General features: G+C 37.5%; 1 protein-coding gene across 1 annotated transcript in view; it reads left to right on the top strand.

Moving 5' to 3' along the window:
• The first annotated feature begins 19,457 nt into the window (after positions 1-19,457).
• The window catches only part of FUT9 (fucosyltransferase 9), a 167,765-nt gene continuing 160,928 nt past the window's right edge, over positions 19,458-26,294 (top strand). The window contains exon 1 of the mRNA XM_067702547.1: positions 19,458-19,656. The gene's annotated coding sequence lies outside the window, so the exon portion shown is untranslated. The remainder of the gene's footprint in view (positions 19,657-26,294) is intronic.

The following is a 26,294-nucleotide window of genomic DNA, read 5'->3' as shown; positions in this document are numbered from 1 at the left end:
TCCGGAAAGATGGCGGAAGGGTAAGACGCGGTGACCACTTTCCGCCCCACAGATACACCAGAAATACATCTACATGTGGAACAACTCCTACAGAACACCTACTGAACACTGGCAGAAGACCTCAGACCTCCCAAAAGGCAAGAAAACCCCACATACCTGGGTAGGGCGAAAGAAAAAAGAATAAACAGAGACCAAAGGATAGGGACGGGACCCGCACCAGTGGGAGGGAGCCGTGAAGGATGAAAAGTTTCCACTCACTAGGAAGCCCCTTCTCGGGCGGAGACTGCGGGTGGCGGAGGCAGGAAGCTTCGAAGCCGCGGAGGAGAGCACAGCCACAGGGGTGTGGAAGGCAAAGCGAAGAGATTTCCACACAGAGGATCGGTGCCGACCGGCACTCACCAGCCCGAGAGGCTTGTCTGCTCCACCCTCCGGGGCGGGCGGGGCTCGGAGCTGAGGCTCGGGCTTTGGTCGGAGCGCCGGGAGAGGACTGGGGTTGGCGACGTGAACACAGCCTGCAAGGGGTTAGTGCGCCACAGCTAGCCGGGAGGGAGTCCGGGGAAAAGTCTGGACCTGACGAAGAGGCAGGAGACTTTTTCTTACCTCTTTCTTTCCTGGTGCACGAGGAGAGGGGATTAAGAGCACTGCTTAAAGGAGCTCCAGAGACGGGCGCGAGCCGCGGCTAAAAGCGCGGACCCCGGAGACGGGCATGACACTAAGGCTGCTGCTGCCGCCACCAAGAAGCCTGTGTATGAGCACAGGTCACTATCCACACCCCCCTTCCGGGGAGCTTGTGCAGCCAGCCACTGCCAGGGTCCCGGGATCCAGGGACAACCCCCCCCCCCCCCCCCCCCGGGAGGGCGCACGGCACGCCTCAGGCTGGTGCAACGTCACGCGGCCTCTGCCGCCGCAGGCCCGCCCCGCACGCAGTGCCCCTCCCTCCCCTCCGGCTTGAGTGAGCCAGAGCCTCAGAATCAGCGGCTCCTTTAACCCCGTCCTGTCTGAGCGAAGAACGGAAGCCCTCCGGCGACCTACACGTAGAGGCGGGGCCAAATCCAAAGCTGAGCCCCTGGGAGCTATGAGAACAAAGAACAGAAAGGGAAGTCTCTCCCAGCAGCCTCAGAAGCAGCGGATTAAAGTTCCACAATCAACTTGATGTACCCTGCATCTCTGGAATACGTGAATAGACACGAATCATCCCAAATTGAGGAGGTGGACTTTGAGAGCAAGATTTATGATTTTTTCCCCTTTTCCTCTTTTTGTGTGTATGTGTATGCTTCTGGGTGAGATTTTGTCTGTATAGCTTTGCTGTCACCATTTGTCCTAGGGTTCTATCCGTCCGTTTTTGTTTTTTTTTTTTCCTTTTTTTCCTTTTTTTCTTAATAATTATTTTTTATTTTAATAACTTTATTATATTTTATCTTCCTTTATTTTATTTTACTTTATCTTCATTCTTTCGTTTTTTCCTTCCTTCCTCCCTCTTTCCCTCCCTCCTTCCTTCCTTTCTTTCTTTCTTTCTACTTCTACTAATTCTTTCTTTCTACTTTTTCTCCCTTTTATTCTGAGCCATATGGATGAAAGGCTCTTGGTGCTGCAGCCAGGAGTCTCTGCTGTGCCTCTGAGGTGGGAGAGCCAACTTCAGGACACTGGTCCACAAGAGACCTCCCAGCTCCACATAATATCAAACAGCGAAAATCTCCCAGAGATCTCCATCTCAACACCAAGACCCAGCTTCACTCAACGACCAGCAAGCTACATTGCTGGACACCCTATGCCAAACAACTAGCAAGACAGGAACAAGGCCCCATCCATTAGAAGAGAGGCTGCCTAAAATCATAATAAGGCCACAGACACCCCAAAACACACCACCAGACGTGGACCTGCCCACCAGAAAGACAAGATCCAGCCTCATCCACCAGAACACAGGCACTAGTCCCCTCCACCAGGAAGCCTACACAACCCACTGAAACAACCTTAGCCACTGGGGACAGATGCCAAAAACAATGGGAACTACGAACCTGCAGCCTGCAAAAAGGAGACCCCAAACACAGTAAGATAAGCAAAATGAGAAGACAGAAAAACACACAGCAGATGAAGGGGCAAGATAAAAACCCACCAGACCTAAAAAATGAAGAAGAAATAGGCAGTCTACCTGAAAAAGAACTCAGAATAATGATAGTAAAGATGATCCAAAATCTTGGAAATAGAATAGACAAAATTCAAGAAACATTTAACAAGGACCTAGAAGAACTAAAGATGAAACAAACAGTGAGAACAACACAATAAATGAAATGAAAAATACTCTAGATGGGATCAATAGCAGAATAACTGAGGCAGAAGAACAGATAAGTGACCTGGAATATAAAATAGTGAAATAACTACTGCAGAGCAGAATAAAGAAAAAAGAATGAAAAGAACTGAGGACAGTCTCAGAGACCCCTGGGACAACATTAAACACACCCACATTCGAATTATAGGGGTTCCAGAAGAAGAAGAGAAAAAGAAAGGGACTGAGAAAATATTTGAAGAGATTATAGTTGAAAACTTCCCTAATACGGGAAAGGAAATAGTTAATCAAGTCCAGGAAGCACAGAGAGTCCCATACAAGATAAATCCAAGGAGAAAAACACCAAGACACATATTAATCAAACTGTCAAAAATTAAATACAAAGAAAACATATTAAAAGCAGCAAGGGAAAAACAACAAATAACACACAAGGGAATCCCCATAAGGTTAACAGCTGATCTTTCAGCAGAAACTCTGCAAGCCAGAAGGGACTGGCAGGACATATTTAAAGTGATGAAGGAGAAAAACCTGCGACCAAGATTACCCAGCAAGGATCTCATTCAGATGTGATGGAGAAATTAAAACCTTTACAGACAAGCAAAAGCTGAGCGAGTTCAGCACCACCAAACCATCTTTACAACAATTGCTAAAGGAACTTCTCTAGGTAAGAAACACAGAAGGAAAAGACCTACAATAACGAACCAAAAACAATTAAGAAAATGGGAATAGGAACATACATATCGATAATTACCTTAAATGTAAATGGACTAAATGCTCCCACCAAAAGACACAGATTAGCTGAATGGATACACAAACAAGACCCATATGTTTGCTGTCTACAAGAGACCCACTTCAGACCTAGAGACACATACAGACTGAAAGTAAGGGGATGGAGAAAGATATTCCATGCAAATGGCAACCAAAAGAAAGCTGGAGTAGCAATTTTCATATCAGACAAAATCGACTTTAAAATAAAGAACATTAGAAGAGACAAAGAAGGACACTACACAATGATCAAGGGATCAATCCAAGAAGAAGATATAACAATTGTAAATATTTATGCACCCAACATAGGAGCACCTCAATACATTAGGCAAATACTAACAGCCATAAAAGGGGAAATCGACTGTAACACATTCATAGTAGGGGACATTAACACCCCACTTTCACCAATGGACAGATCATCCAAAATGAAAATAAATAAGGAAACACAATCTTTAAAAGATACATTAAACAAGATGGACCAAATTGATATTTATTGGACATTCCATCCAAAAACAACAGAATACACATTTTTCTCAAGTGCTCATGGAACATTCTCCAGGATAGATCATATCTTGGGTCACAAATCAAGCCTTGGTAAATTTAAGAAAATTGTAATTGTATCAGGTATCTTTTCCGACCACAATGCTATGAGACTAGATATCAATTACAGGAAAAGATCTGTAAAAAATACAAACACATGGAGGCTAAACAATACACTACTTAATAACGAAGTGATCACTGAAGAAGTCAAAGTGGAAATAAAAAACTACCTAAAAACAAATGACAATGGAGACACAACGACCCAAAATCTATGGGATGCAGCAAAAGCACTTCTAAGAGGGAAGTTTATTGCAATACAATCCTACCTTACGAAACAGGAAACATCTCGAATAAACAACCTAACCTTGCACCTAAAGCAATTAGAGAAAGAAGAACAAAAAAACCCCAAAGTTAGCAGAAAGAAAGAAATCATAAAAATCAGATCAGAAATAAATGAAAAAGAAATGAAGGAAATGATAGCAAAGATCAATAAAACTAAAAGCTGGTGCTTTGAGAAGATAAACAAAATTGATAAACCATTAGCCAGACTCATCAAGAAAAACAGGGAGAAGACTCAAATCAATAGAATTAGAAATGAAAAAGGAGAAGTAACAACTGACACTGCAGAAATACAAAAGATCATGAGAGATTACTACAAGCAACTCTATGCCAATAAGATGGACAACCTGGAAGAAATGGACAAATTCTTAGAAATGTACAACTTGCCAAGACTGAATCAGGAAGAAATAGAAAATATGAACAGACCAATCACAAGCACTGAAATTGAAACTGTGATTAAAAATCTTCCAAAAAACAAAAGCCAAGGACCAGATGGCTTCACAGGCGAATTCTATCAAACATTTAGAGAAGAGCTCACACCTATCCTTCTCAAACTCTTCCAAAATATAGCAGAGGGAGGAACACTCCCAAACTCATTCTACAAGGCCACCATCACCATGATACCAAAACCAGACAAGGATGCCACAAAGAAAGAAAACTACAGGCCAATATCACTGATGAACATAGATGCAAAAATCCTCAACAAAATACCAGGAAACAGAATGCAACAGCACATTAAAAGGATCATACACCATGATCACATGGGGTTTATTCCAGGAATGCAAGGATTCTTTAGTATACGCAAATCAATCAATGTGATAAACTGTATTAACAAATTGAAGGAGAAAAACCATATAATCATCTCAATAGATGCAGAGAAAGCTTTCAACAAAATTCAACACCCATTTATGATAAAAACCCTGCAGAAAGTAGGCATAGAGGGAACTTACCTCAACATAATAAAGGCCATATATGACAAACCCACAGCCAACATCGTCCTCAGTGCTGAAAAACTGAAAGCATTTCCACTAAGATCAGAAACAAGACAAGGTTGCCCACTCTCACCACTATTATTCAACATAGTTTTGGAAGGTTTAGCCACAGCAATCAGAGAAGAAAAGGAAGTAAAAGGAATCCAAATCGGAGAAGAAGAAGTAAAGCTGTCTCTGTCTGCAGACGACATGATGCTATACATAGAGAATACTAAAGATGCTACAAGAAAACTACTAGAGCTAATCAATGAATTTGGTAAAGTATCAGGATACAAAATTAATGCACAGAAATCTCTGGCATTCCTATACATTAATGATGAAAAATCTGAAAGTGAAATCAAGAAAACGCTCCCATTTACCACTGCAACAAAAAGAATAAAATATCTAGGAATAAACCTACCTAAGGAGACAAAAGACCTGTATGCAGAAAATTATAAGACACTGATGAAAGAAATTAAAGATGGTACAAATAGAAGGAGAGATATACCATGTTCTTGGATTGGAGGAATCAACATTGTGAAAATGACTCTACTACCCAAAGCAATCTACAGATTCAATGCAATCCCTATCAAACTACCACTGGCATTTTTCACAGAACTAGAACAAAAAAGTTCACAATTTGTGTGGAAACACAAAAGACCCTGAATAGCCAAAGCAATCTTAAGAACGAAAAACAGAGCTGGAGGAATCAGGCTCTCTGACTTCAGACTATACTACAAAGCTACAGTAATCAAGACAGTATGGTACTGCCACAAAAACCCCAGAGATAAACCAACGCACATATGGTCACCTTATCTTTGATAAAGGAGGCAGGAATGTACAGTGGAGAAAGGACAGCCTCTTCAACAAGTGGTGCTGGAAAAACTGGACAGGTACATGTAAAAGTATGAGATTAGGTCACTCCCTAACTCCATACACAAAAATAAGCTCAAAATGGATTAAAGACCTAAATGTAAGGCCAGAAGCTATCAAACTCTTAGAGGAAAACATAGGCAGAGCACTCTATGACATAAATCACAGCAAGATCCTTTTTGACCCACCTCCTAGAGAAATGGAAATAAAAACAAAAATAAACAAATGGGACCTAATGAAACTTCAAAGCTTTTGCACAGCAAAGGAAACCATAAACAAGACCAAAAGATAACCCTCAGAATGGGAGAAAATATTTTCAAATTAAGCAACTGACAAAGGATTAATCTCCAAAATTTATAAGCAGCTCATGCAGCTCAATAACAAAAACACAAACAACCCAATCCAAAAATGGGCAGAAGACCTAAACAGACATTTCTCCAAAGAAGATATACAGAGTGCCAACAAACACATGAAAGAATGCTCAACATCATTAATCATTAGAGAAATGCAAATCAAAACTGCAATGAGATATCATCTCACACCAGTCAGAATGGCCATCATCAAAGAATCTACAAACAATAAATGCTGGAGAGGGTGTGGACAAAAGGGAACCCTCTTGCACTGTTGGTGGGAATGTAAATTGATACAGCCACTGTGAAGAACAGTATGGAGGTTCCTTAAAAAACTACAAATAGAACTACGATATGACCCAGCAATCCCACTACTGGGCTATACCCTGAGAAAACCATAATTCAAAAAGAGTCATGTACCAAAATGTTCATTGCAGCTCTGTTTACAATAGCCTGGAAATGGAAACAACCTAAGTTTCCATCATCGGATGAATGGATAAAGAAGATGTGGCACATATATACAATGGAATATTACTCAGCCATAAAAAGAAAGTAAATTGAACTATTTGTAATGCGGTGGATAGACCTAGAGTCTGTCCTACAGAGTGAAGTCAGAAAGAGAAAGACAAATACCGTACGCTAACACATATATATGGAATTTAAGAAAAAATATTTCATGAAGACCCTAGGGGTAAGACAGGAATAAAGACACAGACCTACTAGAGAATGGACTTGAGGATATGGGGAGGGGGAAGGGTAAGCTGTGACAAAGCGAGAGAGAGGCATGGACATATATACACTACCAAACTTAAGGTAGATAGCTAGTGGGAAGCAGCCGCATAGCACAGGGAGATCAGCTTGGTGCTTTGTGACCAGCTAGAGGGGCGGGATAGGGAGGGTGGGAGGGAAGGAGACGCAAGAGGGAAGAGATATGGGAACAAATGTATATGTATAACTGATTCACTTTGTTATAAAGCAGAAACTAACACACCATGGTAAAGCAATTATACTCCAATAAAGATGTAAAAAAATAAATAAATAAAAATAAATAATTAAATAAGAAGCTTTGGTATAAACTCCAAAAGAAAAAAAAAAAAACTATACCCAGGAGTAAGTTAGACTTCAGAATATCCATTTTAATCTTGGTAATCTAGATCAGAAAACACTGGTTAAATTCTAAAGTCAAAATTAGGTATATTATTACTTACCTCCCAGCCAAACAAAGCAGTTGGAATAGTGTTAGTACTTTCCATACAGGACAAGAGAAGCAGGCAGCCCTCAGAAGAGGCTGTATCCTACACATGCTGAGTTCTTCTAGTTTCACTACTTATATATATATGATTTTTCTTTCCATAAAGAAATGTGAGTGAAAGGGCAGGATGGAAGTGAGACCAGCGACTTTCCCTCCAATATTGTTTTCTCCTGGAAAGAGTAGCTACTCAGCTGTAAAGAAAATTGTCAAGTGAAAGACAAGAGCTACTCTCCAATGTCAAGTTCATTGGATACTTCTAAAGACTAAAGAAGATAGCAATAAATGTTTAGCAGAGCACTGGTAATACAAAAGAAGCTCAGTATATTATGAGTTTTGTCACTGTGTTGTTATTACAAGAAAGTCTAAGTCTGAAATGAAGTTGGCCAAGAATTTATTTTAATATACAATGGGCCTGTTGCTTCCCTAATGTAGTAAATCCAACTTTGTTGATCTACCCAAACCATATTGTAGTCCCTCCACCCTATCCCCATCATTAGCTTCATGTAGCTTTAACTTTAATTTTAGTCAATTTCTGACCTTCTAGAGGAGAACATAATTCACTCTTCCAGTGCCCTACTTTCTCGAATCCTATAGATTTTAGCTACTTAAAATTCTACTAAATACAGTTTTAAGCTAAACTTAGTCTTCATTTAATATAGGAGACATAAAACAAATATTCATTATTTAGGAAGGGCCTTGGAGATAATTTAATTTAATTCTACTGTATATTCTTCAGTTTGTATACCCTTTTCTTTTACAGTGATAATATATTTCTGACTTTAGAAATATATATTCATTAAAAACATTTTTCTCTGTGAATATCTCATTTTACCTTGTCAGAACCACAAACCACATTTTTGAAATTAGTTAACAAGAGGTCACCATCACCTCCACCAGTCAACCCAACACCCACTCCCACAAATATCATACTTATAAATGACAATGTTTTTCTATAGTGTTACAGTCATTCATGTAGAGAAAGTAGGTTACTCATAGGAAAAATTATTTAAAATTTTAAGCACGGGTTTCATAGCTGGAAAATAATCTTTAAACTGTAAACTTCTCAATTTTTAGCAAAGAATTATTGAAATACCTTTATCAAGTTCATATCCATTTATTGTTCCATGCTACAAATATTTCTAGAGTACTTCCTCCGCTATTTATTAGAGATAGAGCATTAAAAATGTGCCTAAAAATTTGTTTTTCCTCTGGAGTCCTCACAATCTCATAAGGGAGATAACAACTTATTTACACTACGAGGAAGGCAGTGATTAGTAGTAAGATAGAGTTGTGAAAAAAGTAATATGGGAACACAGAGCAAAGAGCTATTAGTTCTACCTTTGGGGACTAGGTAATATTTACAAAGATGCCATCTGAATTGGTCATTTCAATTGTTGCTCTTCAGTGTCTACTTCTGATGTCAGCATTTTTTAAAACTTTGCCCTACTTACCTTTTCTGTGTTTTCATATTTACACCTACGGCTATGTGTTCACTTTGAGGATTTCACAAGAAAAATTGTCTCAGGACTCCCAATTGTGCCTCTTGGAAACCTGAGATTTTATGAAGTTGTTTCAAGAATTCTACAACTGTTTGACTCAAGTAGATATTAAATCTGTTATATATTAAGAAACTCTACTAAGAAGTAACCTATCCAAATTTATTATATACTGTAAGTACATTAAGTTTTCAGGCAGGTTATATTACATTTTTTTCAAATATTGAAATAGGGGCTCTTTTGCTATCTCTGTGTACCTATCTGAAAATACATGCCTATTGCCATTGGTTAGAAAAATTGCATTACTGCCCGTTTTTTAATTAATGACTGCCTTCAAGAGTGAATAAGTGCACTGTTAGAATACATACACCCCATTCTTTCTAAAATAACAGACAAGACTCAGACAATGCTCTTACGATGGTGTAAAAGATGCACAAAAAATAAATAAATGAAATTATAACAATATGGTATAATAGATAATTTTAATGCTTATGGTCTAATTTTAATATTACAGCTAAATATACATAAAATATAAGTAGAGATGTTTGCTAGCTATTGGTTAGAAACTAGAAATCATTTTCTGAGTAGAAACACATAATTTATGAATAAATTTGGCTATGATAATTATATTGATAAGGATCAGCATGACAAAACAATTTGAAATATACTAGACTCAACTGATTTTTCAAGTAACTTCTAACACACTCACTGTAGTGGTTGGTATTTATTAGAGCCATTCAAAAATCAAAAATAAGCAATGAAAGCACAGTCAAAAATTGTGAAAATCAACTTTTTAAAAACTTTAGAAATTAACCAAAGGCTTGCACCAATTTGGGGAGCAGTTGTTAAAGAACAAAAAGGGTTGAATCTCCATAAGAAGAGTTTTGCCCCATTTCAACTTCTCCTATTCCAAATTCCCTCTCTCCAGCTTTGCAGTAGCCTTGAAACCAACAGCTTTGTAACCTTACTAGCTGTGAAAATCAGCAGCCTAGCAGCCACTAGAGGAGGTAAATTGGGTAGGAACTCCACCAAGAATCCCATGCCAAGAGAATTTTTGGTGATTTGATCTGTCTGGCAGCTACCTCAAAAAGTTTCAATCACAGAGATTTTCTTTATTTGGCCTGACTCAGTGCTCACACTATCATGGTGGGAAGTATCTTCACCCCAGGGTATTTGTCAAAAACGAATCACATCACATCACATTTGCCTGAAGCAGTGATACAATTTGGGGCAAACAAGAAGCTGGACAAAAAATTAAAACTGATATCTGGGAATTGAGATGTTCATAGTGATGTTTTAATAGCTTCAATATATTCCTGGGGATCAAAAAGTATCTAAATATGTAGAGAACAAACTTACAGTTACCAAGGGACGAATTGGGAGATTGGGATTGACATATATACACTATTATGTATAAAATAGATAACTAATGAGAACCTATTGTATAGCAGAGGGAACTCTATTCAATGACCTGTGTTGACCTAAATGGGAAGGAAAACTAAAAAAGAGGGGATATATGTATACATATAACTGATTCACTTTGCAGCAGAAACTAACACAATATTCTAAAGCAACTACACTCCAATAGAAAAGAAAGAAAGAAAGGAAGGAAGGAAGGAAGGATTTAAATAAACATAAATTAATATATATTACATAGTCTCTCATAAAGCATAATGCTAAAAAAACAGACAAAAAGAAAATTTACATGAATAAGAGATACAAATGTTAAGGAAAATACAGATATAAGCAAGGGCAAATTATACACAGATTTTCTGGTGGTTGAGATGTCACTGAATTCATGGCATTGGTGCTTAACCAATGTTAACAGTTAAACCACAGTTTCCTCCCTCTATTTTCTCCCTACTTCTCCCTTGCAAGGTCAAGGGTGCAACGATGCCACATTAAGTAGCTAGAGATTGCATGGTCATAAAGCCATCACTTCTCATCTTGCCAGTTGTATACCATGAGTTAATTGATTAATTAATTAAGACACAGATATTTTCCAGCAGATTACATCACAACCATCAGACAACAGCCTACATATGAAAAGAGACAATATTCTCGATAAAAGAAAAATGTATTCTTATGGAAATGATAACATCATAATCTGAAAAAAACCTTAAATACCCATATATACTTCTACACAGAGATAAAGTATGTAATTATTTCTATGAAGCAAGAATAGTAAGTGATGTAACAAGCACAAGTGGCTATGAATCAAGAAGAGGCAATTTTGCAAAGGAACCAAAAATTTTGCAAAGAACCAAATCAAGACCCTGTTAATGGAAAACATAATTATTGAAATAAACAATAACAAAACCTTTCAATAGACAGGATAAATAGATGGCCAGATTTGTTTACATGGAAAATTGGCAAACTAGAAATTAAATTAAGAAATAATTTCAAATGACAGCAAGGATAAAAAGAGATTAAAAGTTTGAAAGAAGTCCGAGAGAAAATAGAGGCTAGATTCAAATGTTTCAACATTTGTTGTTTTGGGGGTCTCAATACCACACAAGTTTGATTCACAGAATTCCAAAAAAGTTTTACTCCTGGCTAAGGCTTATTACAGCAAACAGATACAGAGTAGAAGTAATATGAAAAATATATGCATTGGATGTAGTCCAGAGAGATCAGGTGTAATTTATTGAGTCTTTCTATGTCTCAGCACAAGATGTGCTTTGCGGTGAACCACAGTAACCTGTGTGAAATATCTCTGCTCAAGGAAATCTACTCAAGTCTTCAATGTCTGAGGATTTTAGGGGCCTGTCACATAGGCATATCCTTCTAAGTAACCAATCATGATAACTGAAATCTAGGACCCCAACAATGAAACCAGGTACACATCTCCAATCTTGATTTTTGTGTAAAGCAATCCTGATGAGGTAGAATAGCATAGTCCACTCCTCTAGGTGTGTAAAAGAATACCTTTAATCATTAACTTGAAAAGCTTTCTGAGGGCTGCATTCAAAGAAATTGTGGGTCAATCATAGAACCAGGTTTACATGGAGACATATGAAAACTGAGCAATCAGAGACGTTATATTAACTCTTTCTTCACATTTGTCTAAGACAATTCAGAAGAAGAAAATGGAAAAAATAGACAAGAAAATGTTCTAAAAATTGTTGGTAATAATTTTCTAGAACCAAAGATTTAATTACTTTTAGATGGGAAAAGACTACCAAGTATCAAACAGTATAAAACATTAAAGTGACACTTCTGAAAAGTACAAATAGAAATAAATAAATATTCCTACAAGTAAACAACGAGAAAAGAGAGATTGCTTAAAGATAAAGAAAGGTTAGACTAACACGCTAGCGTTAGTATTGGAAACAAGACATCAATAGATCATTAACATTCTGAGGAATGTAACAGTGAACCTAGAATAATAAATTATAATAACTTTCCATAATTCAAGAGCAGAAATAAGGTAAATATCCTTTCAGCTATACAAGGCCGTTGAAATGGTATATATATATATATATATATATATATATATATATATATATATATATATATAGTTTATATTACATATAATAATAAATAGCATATATTATATAAAAATATATAACCATTATATATATAACTACTATTATACATATTAATTATATATAACATATAAAATTATATAAAAACTACATTATATATATATTTCAATGACTCATATATCTGAAAGTATTTTTTATCTTTGCTCTTGAATATATACATATTTTGAATATATATATACACATTTAGAAATTAGTACCCACAGATTCCTTCAGCAAAGACTTTGAAAACAGTAGTATAATAAATAAAAATGGAAAAAAGGAATGAATAAAGGTACTGAAATGATTTAGTAATAATTTAGAACTAAATTCCAAGATAATGGGCCAAGAAGTGAGTTGGATTAAAATGGGGTCTTGAAGTAGTTAAAATGATAGTCATGTTGTCTTCTTCAGGGGTAGAATATTACCAATGATCAATTTTTGTGATTGATATAGCAATTAATTTGACATCAAAGATGTTGATGTCAAAAATTTGAGGATAGACTAGAATAGAAATAAATATAGGAATAGAAATAAAACTAGAATAGAAATAAACATAGGAATAAAAAGAAATAAAATGAAAAGGAAAATAAATGCTAAACCAATAAAAAATGTAACAAAAGTAATTTAAAAGGAAAAAATAAAAAAAAGGAATAAGCATAGTAAACTATGTTGATCCATAGATAATATACTTCATGAAAATAAAGTTAAACTCATCTACTAAAAAGAACTTTCATGGTATCTTACAAAAGACATTCTGAATATATGTCTCTTATAAGACACCTGTGAAGCAAAAACTCAGAATATTATGCACACACACACACACACACACACACACACACACAATAAGGTATAGTAGCCCCAAATTAGCAAAAACAAAGTTAGTCGCAATCTAAATATTTTAAAAAGTAGAATTCAATAGGGGAAAAAAGCTATGAAAAGACAGGAAAGAATCTTAAATACGTATTACTAAGTGAAAGGAGCCAATCTGAAAAGGCTACATATACTGTGTGATTCCAACTATATGATATTCTGGAAAAGGCAAAACTATGGAGGAAGTGAAAAAAATCAGTGGTTGCCAGGGGTTAGGGAAGAGGGAGGGATAAATTGGTGGAGCACAGGATTTTTAGGGCAGTGAAACTACTCTGTATGATATTCCAGTGGTGGACATAATGTCATTATACATCTGTCAAACCTACAGAATGTACAACACCAAGACTGAACTCTAAGGTAAACTATAGACTTAGGGCAATGCTGCTTCAACATAGGTTCATCATTTGGAACAAATGTACCACTCTTGTGCAGAATGTAAATATTGAGAGAGACTGTGTGTAAAAAGGGAACACAAGTATATGGGAACTCTCTGTACCTTCTGTTCAATTTTGCTGAACCTAAAACTTTTCTAAAAAATAAAGTCTAAAAAAAAAAGAGAGAGAAAGAAAGAGAGAGAATGCACTCATATATTAGCATTATAATTCAAAATTATTTTTAAATGGATAATTTTCAGTACACTCAGAATTTGCAAATTGGTTTTAATGCTTAACAGTATTTTCATAATAATACAAAAAGAACACAGGACCTAAAAATTAATAATGAAAACCCTGAGAAGAAGGGACAAAAGATGAGAATACAACATTAATAAATCAGCACAAGTTTGTTATTCAAGAAAATGAAAACAAGATTTATATTATTATCACCCACATAGTCATTTTTAATACATTTTGAAAGCTGATAAACACAACAGATAACATTTATGAAGGGCTAACTATATTCCAGGCATGCTTGCTAAAGATTTTGTGTGCAATAACTCTTAAAATCATTGTAAAAATTCCCATAAAGTGGGTACTGATGTTTTATTTTCATTTTATAGGTGAGGGAAGTGATGAAGTGTGTTAATGACTTTTCTAGTATAGAAACACACTTACATTCTTGGGGAAAAAATCACACTTGATGATGACATTGTATTCGTTTAATGTTCTTTTAATCACTCAATGTGTTAGGGTCTATTACTTAATATTTTAACTAGGATTTTCCATTGATGCTCCTACGTCAGGTTGGGCTGGAAAAAGTAAACAATATTTAAACTTTAATATCTTTATTTATTATCTGTACATGTGAACTCTCATATATTAAAAGTATTAAGACTCCTGCTAATAGTGGGCTTCATGCTATCTTCTTGTATATATTATCATTTCTGATATACTTATGTTGGCGCTATACTATTTGGTACATAGATATTCTAATTGTTTTGTATGCATAGGAAAGTACGCATTTCTATAACCATAGAATATCCTTCTTCATCTTGTTTAACAGGTTTTGGGTTTGCATGACATGTAGTTTCCAATCAAGATTGCAATTCCCACTTGCTTTTTGTGTGTATTTGCCTGTAATATGTTTGTCTATCTTTTTATTTTCCAAACATTCTGAGTTTTCTTGTTGTAGATATAAAACATAAAATTATATTTGTTTTGTGATCCAATCTAAAAATCTCTACTTTTTCATAGAGAATGAGATAATCTTATTCACATTTAATGATATGAAGGGTATGTTTACTCTTAGTTCTGCCATATTACTTTAAGTTAGGTTTTTGCTTTTTAACTTTGTAAAATTCCTTCACTCTGGTCTATTTTTTAAAATTTATTTCTGTGCGTGTGTATTCTCAATGTTTATGGTTTTTATTTTGTTCCTTGTTACTTTTATTTCTTTAGAAATAACTGCATTTTCCCATTATTATAGGCTGTATCTGTTTGCTAAAATAAGTAATGATAAAAATTAGCATTTAATATTATCTTGATTATAGTTTATCCTTGTATTGTTAAATATGTTAGATGACTTAATTGTTCCTTTGAATGATTTTCTTTGACTTCCAGCCATCAGACTATCAATGCCTTTATATCTCATCTTTTTTTGCCCTTCTCATCCAAATTCTGTTTAGACAAATTAGTATTATATTGTCTGGGTCTATGAGATCTATATTCTATTATTTTGTTCTAATTCTTACATTCTCATATTTCAGGTCAATAGTTAATACATTCAATGCTCACAGCCAGTCCTTGATCCAAGATATCTCTTCCATTTATCTCTTAGAAAGCTAAATTCCATTCTCTATTCTGAAGACAGGTTCATGAGGATAATATTCCCTTAGTTCTTGCATGTTCAAAACTTTGTTTACACCTATGATATTTGAAGGACTGGCTAAATAGAAAAAGACTTAACTCTCATGCTGGTATCTTGTGGGCTTTGGTATCTTGTGGGCTTTCCTCCATTGATACTGGATGGCTCTATTCTGCTATAAATGTTATAGTGAGGCCAATCTCAATATTTTCCTTTATAAGTTATTGGGTTTTTTTGCCTGTATACCCCAAATATTTTTTTATTATATTTAAATTCTAGTTACTGTACTAGGATACATCTTGGTGGTGACAATTTCCTTTAGTGATCATTGTGTCCTTTAAAAATGAAATTTCAAGTCTTTCACTTCAAGAATTTTTTCTTTAATAACATTAAAGATTTATTCTTTTCCATTATTTATATTTTCAACTTCTCTAATTATGTACGTGTTGGATTACCTTTGCCTGTCTTCTCCATTTTTCATATTCTCTCTAATCCTGTTCACTTCTTAATTTCCAGTTCATTTTACTAGACTTTCTTATTTTTTGCCCTCCTTCCCTTACTGTGTTTACCTCTGTGTGTATTCTTCCATATTAAGTCTTAATTTGTGGTGGTTTTAATTTTAGCTTCACCTTTTTCCTAAGTTTTACCAGCTTTCGGTCATCAGCTCCTATTGTGGCTTCAACCTTGCCCAACCAAGCTCTTGCATAAAGCCTTGTAGTTTTCATTCATGGAAGCAATTCTTTCATTGTGCCCTTATGAACATTCATGGCAGAATGTTAGGACAAATTTTTCAATTTCTCCATGGCAACATTGTTATGGTGTGTGTTTTTCAACAATTTGGTACGTTTTGGTGCTCCTCTGTAAGTCTTTTCTTATATTATTTTTGTGTTGATACTGTGCCTGTTCTTTTTTTTGTTATTACTCATAATTAACCGAGTTAAATTCTTCTCCTCCAGTTTCCTGGGAAAAGGAGAGGGGAAAATTGTCATCCGGGATTTACAAAGGGTCTGCATTCCTCTACCCTTAATCTTGTTGATGTCTATAATTTAATTAATAAATATTTCTTCTTTGGGCTTAAAATTTATCATAATCATCATAACACCTTTCTTAGTGATAAAACACTTTTACTGGATCACTAGACTCTAAGCTTCACAAGGGCACAGTTACCAATTTTCTTCACTGTGGTATCCCTGGAGCCTAACATGGTACCTGCCCACAAGGGGTGCTTATTAAATATGTGTTCAATAAATAGATAAATTATATTTTCTTTGCTAACCAATCTTTGACACCAGTGCAGTACTTGTTCAAAGACAGAGTTTTCAATCTTTCTAATTTCAGAAAACTTTAATGTGAGAATTTGTTTTCAACTAAGTAAATACAAGTCGGTGTTTAAAACGAAGCTTTGTATTTTACTTACTTACTTGGCTTCCTAGGTTGTAAAGCAACATGTAGTTCAATGAAACAATGTAATAGCACAATGCAACACTAATAAAGATGTAAAAAGGGAAGGAAATACAAAAGGGAAAGAATGCTGTGGTAGAGGTGACAGAAAAGTTTTCATCCAGCCTGAGAATTTAAGTTGAAATCCAAGTCCTCCAGCAGGAAAACTGGGAGGCCATTCCATCTTTTATCATCCTATTCTTGTCTCTGGTGGGCCAAGTGGGTGGGGAGTAAGGAGTTAGAACCTGGTCTTGCTGTGCTCTATATGTCACCCCGTCTTTTGTTTGGCTTTAAAGCATTTTAGTTTGCTTTTTTTTTTTTTTTTTTTTTTACCTTTTACAAGCATAAAATCAGACTATACAGATATCGCTATTACAGTTTGATAATCAAATATAGGAGGAAAATAGTAGAAATTTTCCAAGTTGAATTACCTTAGCAAGGGAGGAATGGGGAATATCCTAAACAGGGGTAAGAAAATAGAGATTTAATTCTCCGTAACCACTCTTTGCTCAAATAGCTACTAGTATTTGAAAAATGCACTGCTCACTTCTGTAATACAGACACAACTGAGAAGGCTTAGAGAGTCAAATGAGCTGTAAGTCTTCACCAACCATTTCCTTTCTATGGTCTTCTTTGAAAGAACAGCATATGGCAAATTTGCATGGTACAACAGTGAACACCTGGAGACAGTAACATGCTTTTTAAAGCTGAGGTGTGTTAGGAGAGTTTAATATATCTTGTTCCCTTAACGAGGAGGTGCTTCTCTCATTCAGATTATCAGATAAATGAGAAAACAAATATTTTGATTAGCAGATAAACTCTGCAGGACAGATTCTAGTAAGTTGAGAATACGTAGACCATCCAGTACTACTTTATCACCAACATTTTTTTTTCTCATATGAATGTATATGGGAAAAGCTAGAGGCTTTTCATCAATATTTGGGTATGCCTTATTGCATTAAAAATGTTTCTCCATGCTGCATTTACAATTGAGTGTGAAACTGTTTTAACATAAGTACATTTGTTATAATTGTAAAACAGCTTAGGTAAAATAAAATGCCTATTTCATTTATTCTAATGGATAAGATTCTTTTGGCATTTAAAAGATGACTCTTAAGTAACTGAAAGCCTAATAATTTAAATACATACGAACAAGCAAAATCAGAAACTTTCCACAGGGAGTAAATCTGTCACTTTACATGTTATATTATTTGAGGAGAGTTTTACTAAACTTTTTTTTCTAGTCATATCTTTTACACAGATAATCTACTGGCTCCCTGCTTATCTTCAACTAACACGTGAAGGTTATGAAACACAATATGGTTCACGAAAATCAGTCAATAATGTCCAGTTGTTTTTATATTTACCGAATGTGTGGATTCACCCCCTCAATCTTATGAGTGAACAGGCGCTAAATACAGTATTTTCATAGGAGTCTTTGTAGTTTGCGATTAAACAGGACTGATTCACAGTCTAATAAAGCCAAGCAAGTCCTAACAAGAAAGCAAGGCCAACCTTAAGAGAATCTGGATAAAAACGAAAAGCTCTGCAATTATAAAAAAATTAGAAATATTTCGATTAAACTGGCTAAGTCGTGTCCTGATTTTTTAGGATATTGAGAAAAGGGGGGAGGATAGCCAGGACAGAGGGCAATAGACTGCCCCTGTGCCCTTCATACTGAAACCTTCCTATATCACCAAGAATGGTCCCAAGCAATCGAGTCATAGGATTACTAATATTATTATATATATATATATATATTTTTTTTTTTACCGCGTTAGTTGGTCAACTCGGGAGGCAAATAAACACCGCCACCCGTGCCCAAGCAACTGCTCCAAGGAGCTGGCGATGGTTGCCTGCATTGAGCTTCCCGCCGGCGGCTCCTTCTGGCCGGACACCCTGTGCCAAAGAGCGCCCGGGGAAGCAAATAGCAATGGGGGGGAGGTACACAGATGTCATGGATGCACATGCATGATCATAATCTGACCAGAAAGGAGAGCGAGGCAAGGCGACTGCCAGCAGATCCGAGCCGGGGAGCCGCCGCAAAGGGGCGGGCGGCGGTGTGTGCGCGCACAGGTGCCTAAGGCCGGCGGCGCTGGGAGCTGGCGCGGCCGCCTCGCGGCCTCAGCACTCTTACCCGCGCGCTGAAGCCCAGGCTGCTGCCGAGCCTGGCCGCCCCCCAGCCCGAGTCACTGGAGGAAGAGCCCAAGGAAAGGGCGCGAAGGGGGAAGGAGGGGAGACGAGGTGGGGGGCGGGGGAGAGACCCAACACCTCCTCACGGAGATCTCCTCCCCGAGCCTTTCTGGTGCGAACCTTTGCGGGGGTCGCGCGCGCCTCCCTTCCTCCTCCCCACTCTGGGCGTCCGTCTCCCGTCTCCCCTCGCTGTCCCCCACCTCCCTTCGCTTCCCTCCCTCCCAGCCGCGTGCTTCCTCCCCTCCCCCTCGCCTCCCTCCCTCGCGGAGCGGGCAGCAGTAGCCGCTTCAGCCGTGCTGGAGATGGGAAGTGAGCGCGCGCCGCGCAGCAGCTCGGGATCCTCCGCCCTCCCCGCCCGCTGCTCCCCGCGCCCCCGCCGCCGCTGTCGCCGCCTCGGCGTCCCCCGGCTCCAGTCCCTCTTCTAGGACAGCGCCGCCGCCACCGCTCGGCCCTGCCCGCCGCCTGCGCCGCGCAGCCCTCACGCGCTCCCGGATGGCGCCTTCCTCCCCGGACCGGTGAGTAGCCTGGAGAGCGCAGGGGGTCGGGCGCCCAGGCAGTAAGCTGAGATAACCTCTTTGGCGTTAGGGGGTATCCCCAAACCACTTGCTGTGCTGCTTCAACCTCCAGGCAGGGTCTCGGAAGGGCACTGCTCCGTGATTCCCCGGGGGCTTTTTGATTTCAACTCCACCTGCTGGCGACCCCTCTCCCTCCCGGGGACAGCTGGGGCAGCTCGCGGTCCCGCCTCACCTTCCAGCCCCCGAGCTCCCACTTTCGCAGCAGCCGTGGATGGCCCTGACCCTCCCGTCACCCCATCAGCGTCCCCTCAGCCCTCACCGTCTCCGCATCTCCCCCTGCTGATTTCCCGCTTCTGGAAGCCCGCAGACGCCCGCATCTGCCACCCTGTGCCCGGTTTCGCGCTGACAAAGCCTTCCCCACAAAGTCCGCCCCTGACCCACCTTCCCTCCTTTTCCAAAGCCCGGCTGCGGAGCCCCACCGTCCCGCCGTATTCCTTCGCAGAGGAAACGGTTCTGTCGGTGAATTCTGACCTCATTCCCTCGAAAACGGTGGTACCTTCTCAGCTTTTTCTGACAGTCACCTCAGAAAACTGACACAGACGCGCGGTGGTCCTGGCTTCTGTACAGTTACTTTATGTGTTTCTTAGCACCTGGGCTGTTTAGGGGATGATCAAGCATGAAAAAAAGAAAGACAAAAACCAAACCTATTCCGACTAAACTTTTTGCTATTGTTGCTTTAAAGGGCACAACTATTTACGTCGCTCAGATTCGTTGGATTAATTTAGAGGAGTCAGCTGGGTACAGGGAACGCCCCTATTTTTACTTGTTCCTCCGGAATCGGTCTTAATTCCAGGTTGAGAACCGTGCACCCGGCTGGGTGATGAATCTGCTTTAGCAACAACACTATCAAAAGCCCAGCAACTCTTGAGAATAAAGAAGCTTTTTCTTGAAAGAGAGGAGAGTAGCACCAAACTCACCCTTTAAAATCTTCTCTGAGTTTGCAATAAGCCAAAGCCCTTATTTTTCTTTAGGTTTAGTGGCTAAGAAAGGGATAGAGGAGGATCAGAAAACGTTGCACTAAAAAGCTTCTGCACTATATGGGTGCTTCAGGTGTTGTGCAGTATCTTAGCATACAGACAGTCTTTCTGTAGAAGTTTTCTTAGGGCAGCAGACCTTTCTTCTGAAACCATGTTTAATGTTTTAGTATTTCTAGTTGGTTTGACAGGAAAGGGGGTTGTGGTCAATGAATGAATATGAGCAAGGTGATGAGGGGATGAGTGGTGCAGGGAGAGATGATTTAAACACTAAAATGTGTGCTCCTGGTTCCTTGTGTATTGAAATCTTAAAAACAAAGCTACCCACACACAATTTTTGATTTAATTTTTAAAGAAGGGATGAAAGTGTATTGATTTCAGCATATTTTACTCTCTAGAACCCTTGGTCATAGGGCTTGAGTTCTAAGCAATGCAGATAAGAGTATTCAGAAATAGATGTTAGAAACTTTGAAAGCTGTCCCATTCGAGTATGTAGTATGTGAATATAAATTTCCCGGTGATACTATTTTTATTCTTTTAAATAATTTTGAGAAAGTAATCAAATTGGCATTCTTCTTCTTGAAGTTGATGGAGAGAGAATGCTTCCTCATCTTAAACAAGCAAATCTCTGCCTACACAAGAAATAGAAAGGGAAGGTTGAGCAATTACCTAGAGAATTTGTTTAGTGAAGATTGTCTTAAACCTTACCTTCCCCGATGTCAAGATTTTTAAAAATTTTGTTTTAACTCAAACTGTATCCGAGCCTTTATTCCTCTTTTCTTGTGTAGACATAGGTAGAAATGCATTGAGCAACTCACTGGCAAGGGATGGTTTTCAGTAAATGTTTTTCAGCTGCATCTAAAATCAGGAGAGGCTGTGAATAATGACTTTATTATTGGTTTTCTAAATTCAGAAATTTTAGTTGGTTAAATTTAGTGCTTCACTATGAAGAATTTTCAAGCTAAGTATTTAAACTTGTAATTACTGCAAATATGCACACATGGTCATATCAGGTAGCTAGAGATTAGGTAAGTTATGAGCTGAATCAAAAGATCATTTAAGTTTTTCTCTAAATACGTTTACCTTTCGGATAACAGTGGAATGCTTACTATATGCAATATGTCCAACAATTATGAAGCTGTATTGGAAAATATACATTTCCATTAAACAAAAGGGAAAGCAAGTACAATGCTGACTTTGATCAATTATTGCCCACAGTTGTGTTAATGATAAGTTCAAAGCAGTATATGCTAATATAATTCTAATTAACATCAAATTCTAAACAATGTCAGAAGTGCACACCTTTTGTAAGGATGTATGCTCATAAAATGTGCAACGTTCAAATGGCCTTTGATTTGTCTCTGAGAATGCAAATAATCAGTCTGCCATAAACAGTGGCAGGATTTCTGTTAAGAACTCTTGGTGAGCGGGAACTCAGGAAGATCTGCCTAAACTTAATGCCATTGTCATTATTAAGTCTCTCCCAAAACAGTTATGTATAGCACATGGGGAGACAAGGCATACCAATATTTGAATGGCATATCTTTGCATTTCTTTAAGTTGCATCTTACAATTATCATAAGAGGATGGGGTGGGTTGAAATTAAACATTTACAGTGGTAAAGAGGAATCACAAATTGGTAAAGAGAAATTAAAAATTGTGGAAATGATATAGATTATTTCACTAATAGACTGCTACTAGTTGAATGTTCCACGTAAAACTGTATTTTGGCTTGTGCGTAGTGAAGAGAGAGAGGGAAGGGTGCCTAGCAAGAGAAAGCAGGCAAGAAGGGAGAGATAGAAAGGATACATACCTGTGGATACTTACTTAAATGCTTTACTCAAGTAAAGCTAACTAAATACAAGCTGTATTATTTTGGTATGTGGGATAACAGCTGTTTTCCAACTTGGAGTTTAAGAAATGTCTCCTTAATTACAGCAATAAAAATACAAATATTTTTTAATGAAGTGGCACATTGATTTTATTCAGTAAAACTTGGGGATTATAGGCAAACTATTTTATGTGAACTAATTGACCTAAATAAAATTCTAAACAAATTTAAAAGCAAAACCTTGAAAGAAAACGCACATACTCACACACACCTATAATTACAATATTAGATAAAGAGTCAAGTGATTTCGTGTCTTATGAAGGCAAGAAGATTTGGTCAAGGGATGACTACACAAAATATTTTCATAGCTTAATATATATTTCTCTTATTTTCCTGTTTACATTTGTGCATGTATTATTCAATATTTATGGATATTTGCATTTTATTTACAAACTCATTAGTCTGTATATTACAAAATGCTGCAAATTTTATGAATTCAAAATAATCCTGAAATTGTTCTTGTAAGTATCAAATGATTACATAAATGTTTACAAATGACTTTGTTTTCTAACTTTATTCTATAGTGCAAGGACTATTTAACAAAAAGCATTCTCAAAGAGCAAATAAGCAAAACGAACTTTTCAAAACTAGCATGATGATTCAACCAAAGTTTTACAACAGTGTTGTCAAAGTGATACTCTCATAAGATCAACTCTAGTGTACAATGAAAAGTCCTACAGAAAAGAAACATTTAGATTCTCTGATTTTACATGTGATTGACTGTGAAATTCACTCTTCCTCATTTAGCTGCAAATGGAATGCTTGGCTCTTACTAGAAAGAATCACAGAATTTAGGTATCAATTAGAAGATGTAAAGGGCATCCATTCCCATCATTTTACTAATAATTTACTCAAGGTTCCTAAGTAGTTAATAGAAACAGAATTAGAATCCAAGTCTCTTGACTTCATCCTAAATATCTTTTTATAAAATAAACATTAGTTTCCCCCCTTATTTTATTTTAGGAAGGTAATATGGGAGAAATCAGTTTAAGGTTAAAGAAAACCCAAAATGAAATGAAATAAAAGTCTGTGCTTCCTCAGGTAATGCCTAGGTCCCATAACCATCATAGTTGAAAAAAAGGTTTTCTGCTTACTCTTTCCCACCTTCAGGTTAAAACTTGGGAAATATTTTAAATATTTAAACATTTTAATTGTCATTGGTCCACCTAAACATCTTTTAATATTTTTGTTTAATCTTTAATAATTTAATATTTTGTTTAATGATGTTGTTTAATTGGCATTATAAATTCTAATAAGGGATAATAAGGTATACATTTCTTTCATGGTAATCATATGTCATGGACAGTTCCATTTTAATTTTTAATAGAAAGTTCACTGGAAAATATACCTTAAAACAGATTTTTGTTTCAGTAATCAAAACAGTGGAAATAAACTTATAGTTTCTTATAGTTTCACCTCTATGCATAGTCAGTATTTTGCCACCATAGAGAAAGTTAGTGCATACACATGTTTGGGGTTTTTTGTCACCATAGTTTGTGAATAGCTCAGGTGGTCAGGGAAGATAAATTCGTGTCACCAAGTTTCAAGTTCACAGTTGAAAGTCCTGGCACTTTTAGTTTTCTCTTCACTGATGGCCAGAGAAATCGGTGAAAGTGAATGACTAAATCAATGGGGAACTGTCATCATTACTGGGTAAAAAAAATAAACATTCAAATGTATTATTTGGTGATGGTGGCTCATCACTGTCGTCTCATCTAGGAAGAGTAAAATGGTAATATAGATTGATATCTCAACTAAATTGTCTAGAACAATACTGCATTATCTAAGGGTGCCTGGGTTGATGGAAGTTAGGGGAATCTGCCATCTTGGACTGCTGGGTGGCTGGTTTAAAAGCTGAGGATGAAGCCTTGTCTCAGGAACTGGCCTTCTCTAAACCAATTAAGATGCAGATTTAACTGAAAGGAGAACTACATCTCTAAGACTCCCTTGACCTAATTTCTTGGGAGTGTAAATCAGCCTCCACTCATTGAGGGCCTAGTACATGGCAAGAACTGAAGTGGTGACCATAGACACAAGGACAAACGTGATATAGGTTCTGATCTCAAGCAGCTTACAATATAACTGGAGAGACAGATAAGAGCAAACATGTTGCTGAACAAGGTTGTCCAGAGAAAAATCAAAAAGACTACAGCTTAATCATAATATGCCTTGCCAAAATGGATGGAGGTGTGCCATGGCTAAGTCTTGGCACAAAAATAATCTATATTCTTTAAAAAGCATGTTTCCATTGCTTCCCATATTAATTCTAACTCTGACAAAGATTTTTTGACAATGTGACTATTTATTAATATGAATTGACATAAATAGTCTCATACTAATGAACCCAATGGTTGATTCATTCCTTGTAGGTCCTAGGGTAATTTTTCTAATGGATATGTAACTAATTATCCACTTTTAATATAAGTTTGAAATATCAAGTTTGTCTTTTAAGAAACCTAAATCTTCAAGGAACATTCAAAGGAACAGAATGTAAAGAAGAAAGAAGAAATGAAGGCAGTGGACAATATATGTGATATCTATTCAATAATTAAAAGTTTACAAACTATTTTAACAAAATATATTTAAACACATAATTTAAATCTCTGTACTCTATTTACTCTGATGGTGAACATTTATTAAGTATGACTGTATGATACATAGGGACATAGGACTGTTAGTGTTAACGATGGCTTCACTGCCTTAACCTGTAAGAGACAACTGAGCTATTTCAGTAACCAATTTCTGCTGATTTTCGAGACCCATGAGGGGTCTGAGATTTTACCCTCTAAGTTAGGCATGAATAATTGATTGTAGTCCTTGCTTTGGAGTGACTGCATGAGGGCAGTTAATCTAACTTGCTCTGTTTGTCTACATCAGCAGCCTGGTGGCATTTGCCTACCCCACCGAATGGCTAAGCAGTAGTTACAGAAATGGGAGCAGGAAAGACATCCAGAAGTGTTGACAGGTATTTCACAAGGGAAATGCAGGAGCTGGGGCCATATTCTGCTAGTTCCAGTACATTTCTTGCTAAGATTAAGGGGACTGTAGATCAAATCATGGTAAGAGCTGTCTGGCTGAGGAATGGCAGATTCAGCAGAGAGTTAAATTTAGGATGCTTGCAACAGTTTGGGAGAGCCATTTTTTCCTGTAAAACTAAGATGCCACTGGAGCCAGGCAAACTGAAAGCTTAAACATACCATTTCCATTTCCAGGTAGGTCTGTACGTGAGGTCTGTAGGACCCTTTCTCACATTGAGTCATTGGGTCTGAGTTGACCCATCCCCAAATGAAAAGAGCAGGCTGGACAGTCACCAGACCTCTATGGGTCGGGAGTTCAGTTTTGACAAGAGCTCAATAGCAGGCTAATAGCTGCTTTTCAAAAGAAATGTACCTGGTAGGGGTGTGCCCTGCAAATTAGGGAGGTGACCAGTCCAAAACCCTCAAAAGAACCTACGAATGGAGGCTGCCTCCCTTTTCCAGAGGCTCTAGTCAGCAAAAGTATTGGTCACAGAGACTTGTATCTCATAGCTTTATTCATGATGTGGGGCTCCAAATACAGAGAGCATGCCACAGCCTATTGGAAAACCTCCAACACAATGTATTTGTTTGGTCCTCACTCAAAGGGTGCTAGTGTTTATACTGGCCAATGTAAAGGTCCAAGTAGAAAGTCCAGGTGACGCACATACTGTTACCAGTACTCAAACATTTCAGTAA

The sequence above is a fragment of the Pseudorca crassidens genome, chromosome 13, assembly GCF_039906515.1.
Source record: "Pseudorca crassidens isolate mPseCra1 chromosome 13, mPseCra1.hap1, whole genome shotgun sequence".
Lineage (NCBI taxonomy): Eukaryota > Metazoa > Chordata > Mammalia > Artiodactyla > Delphinidae > Pseudorca > Pseudorca crassidens.
This window is presented reverse-complemented; position numbering and strand designations above follow the sequence as displayed.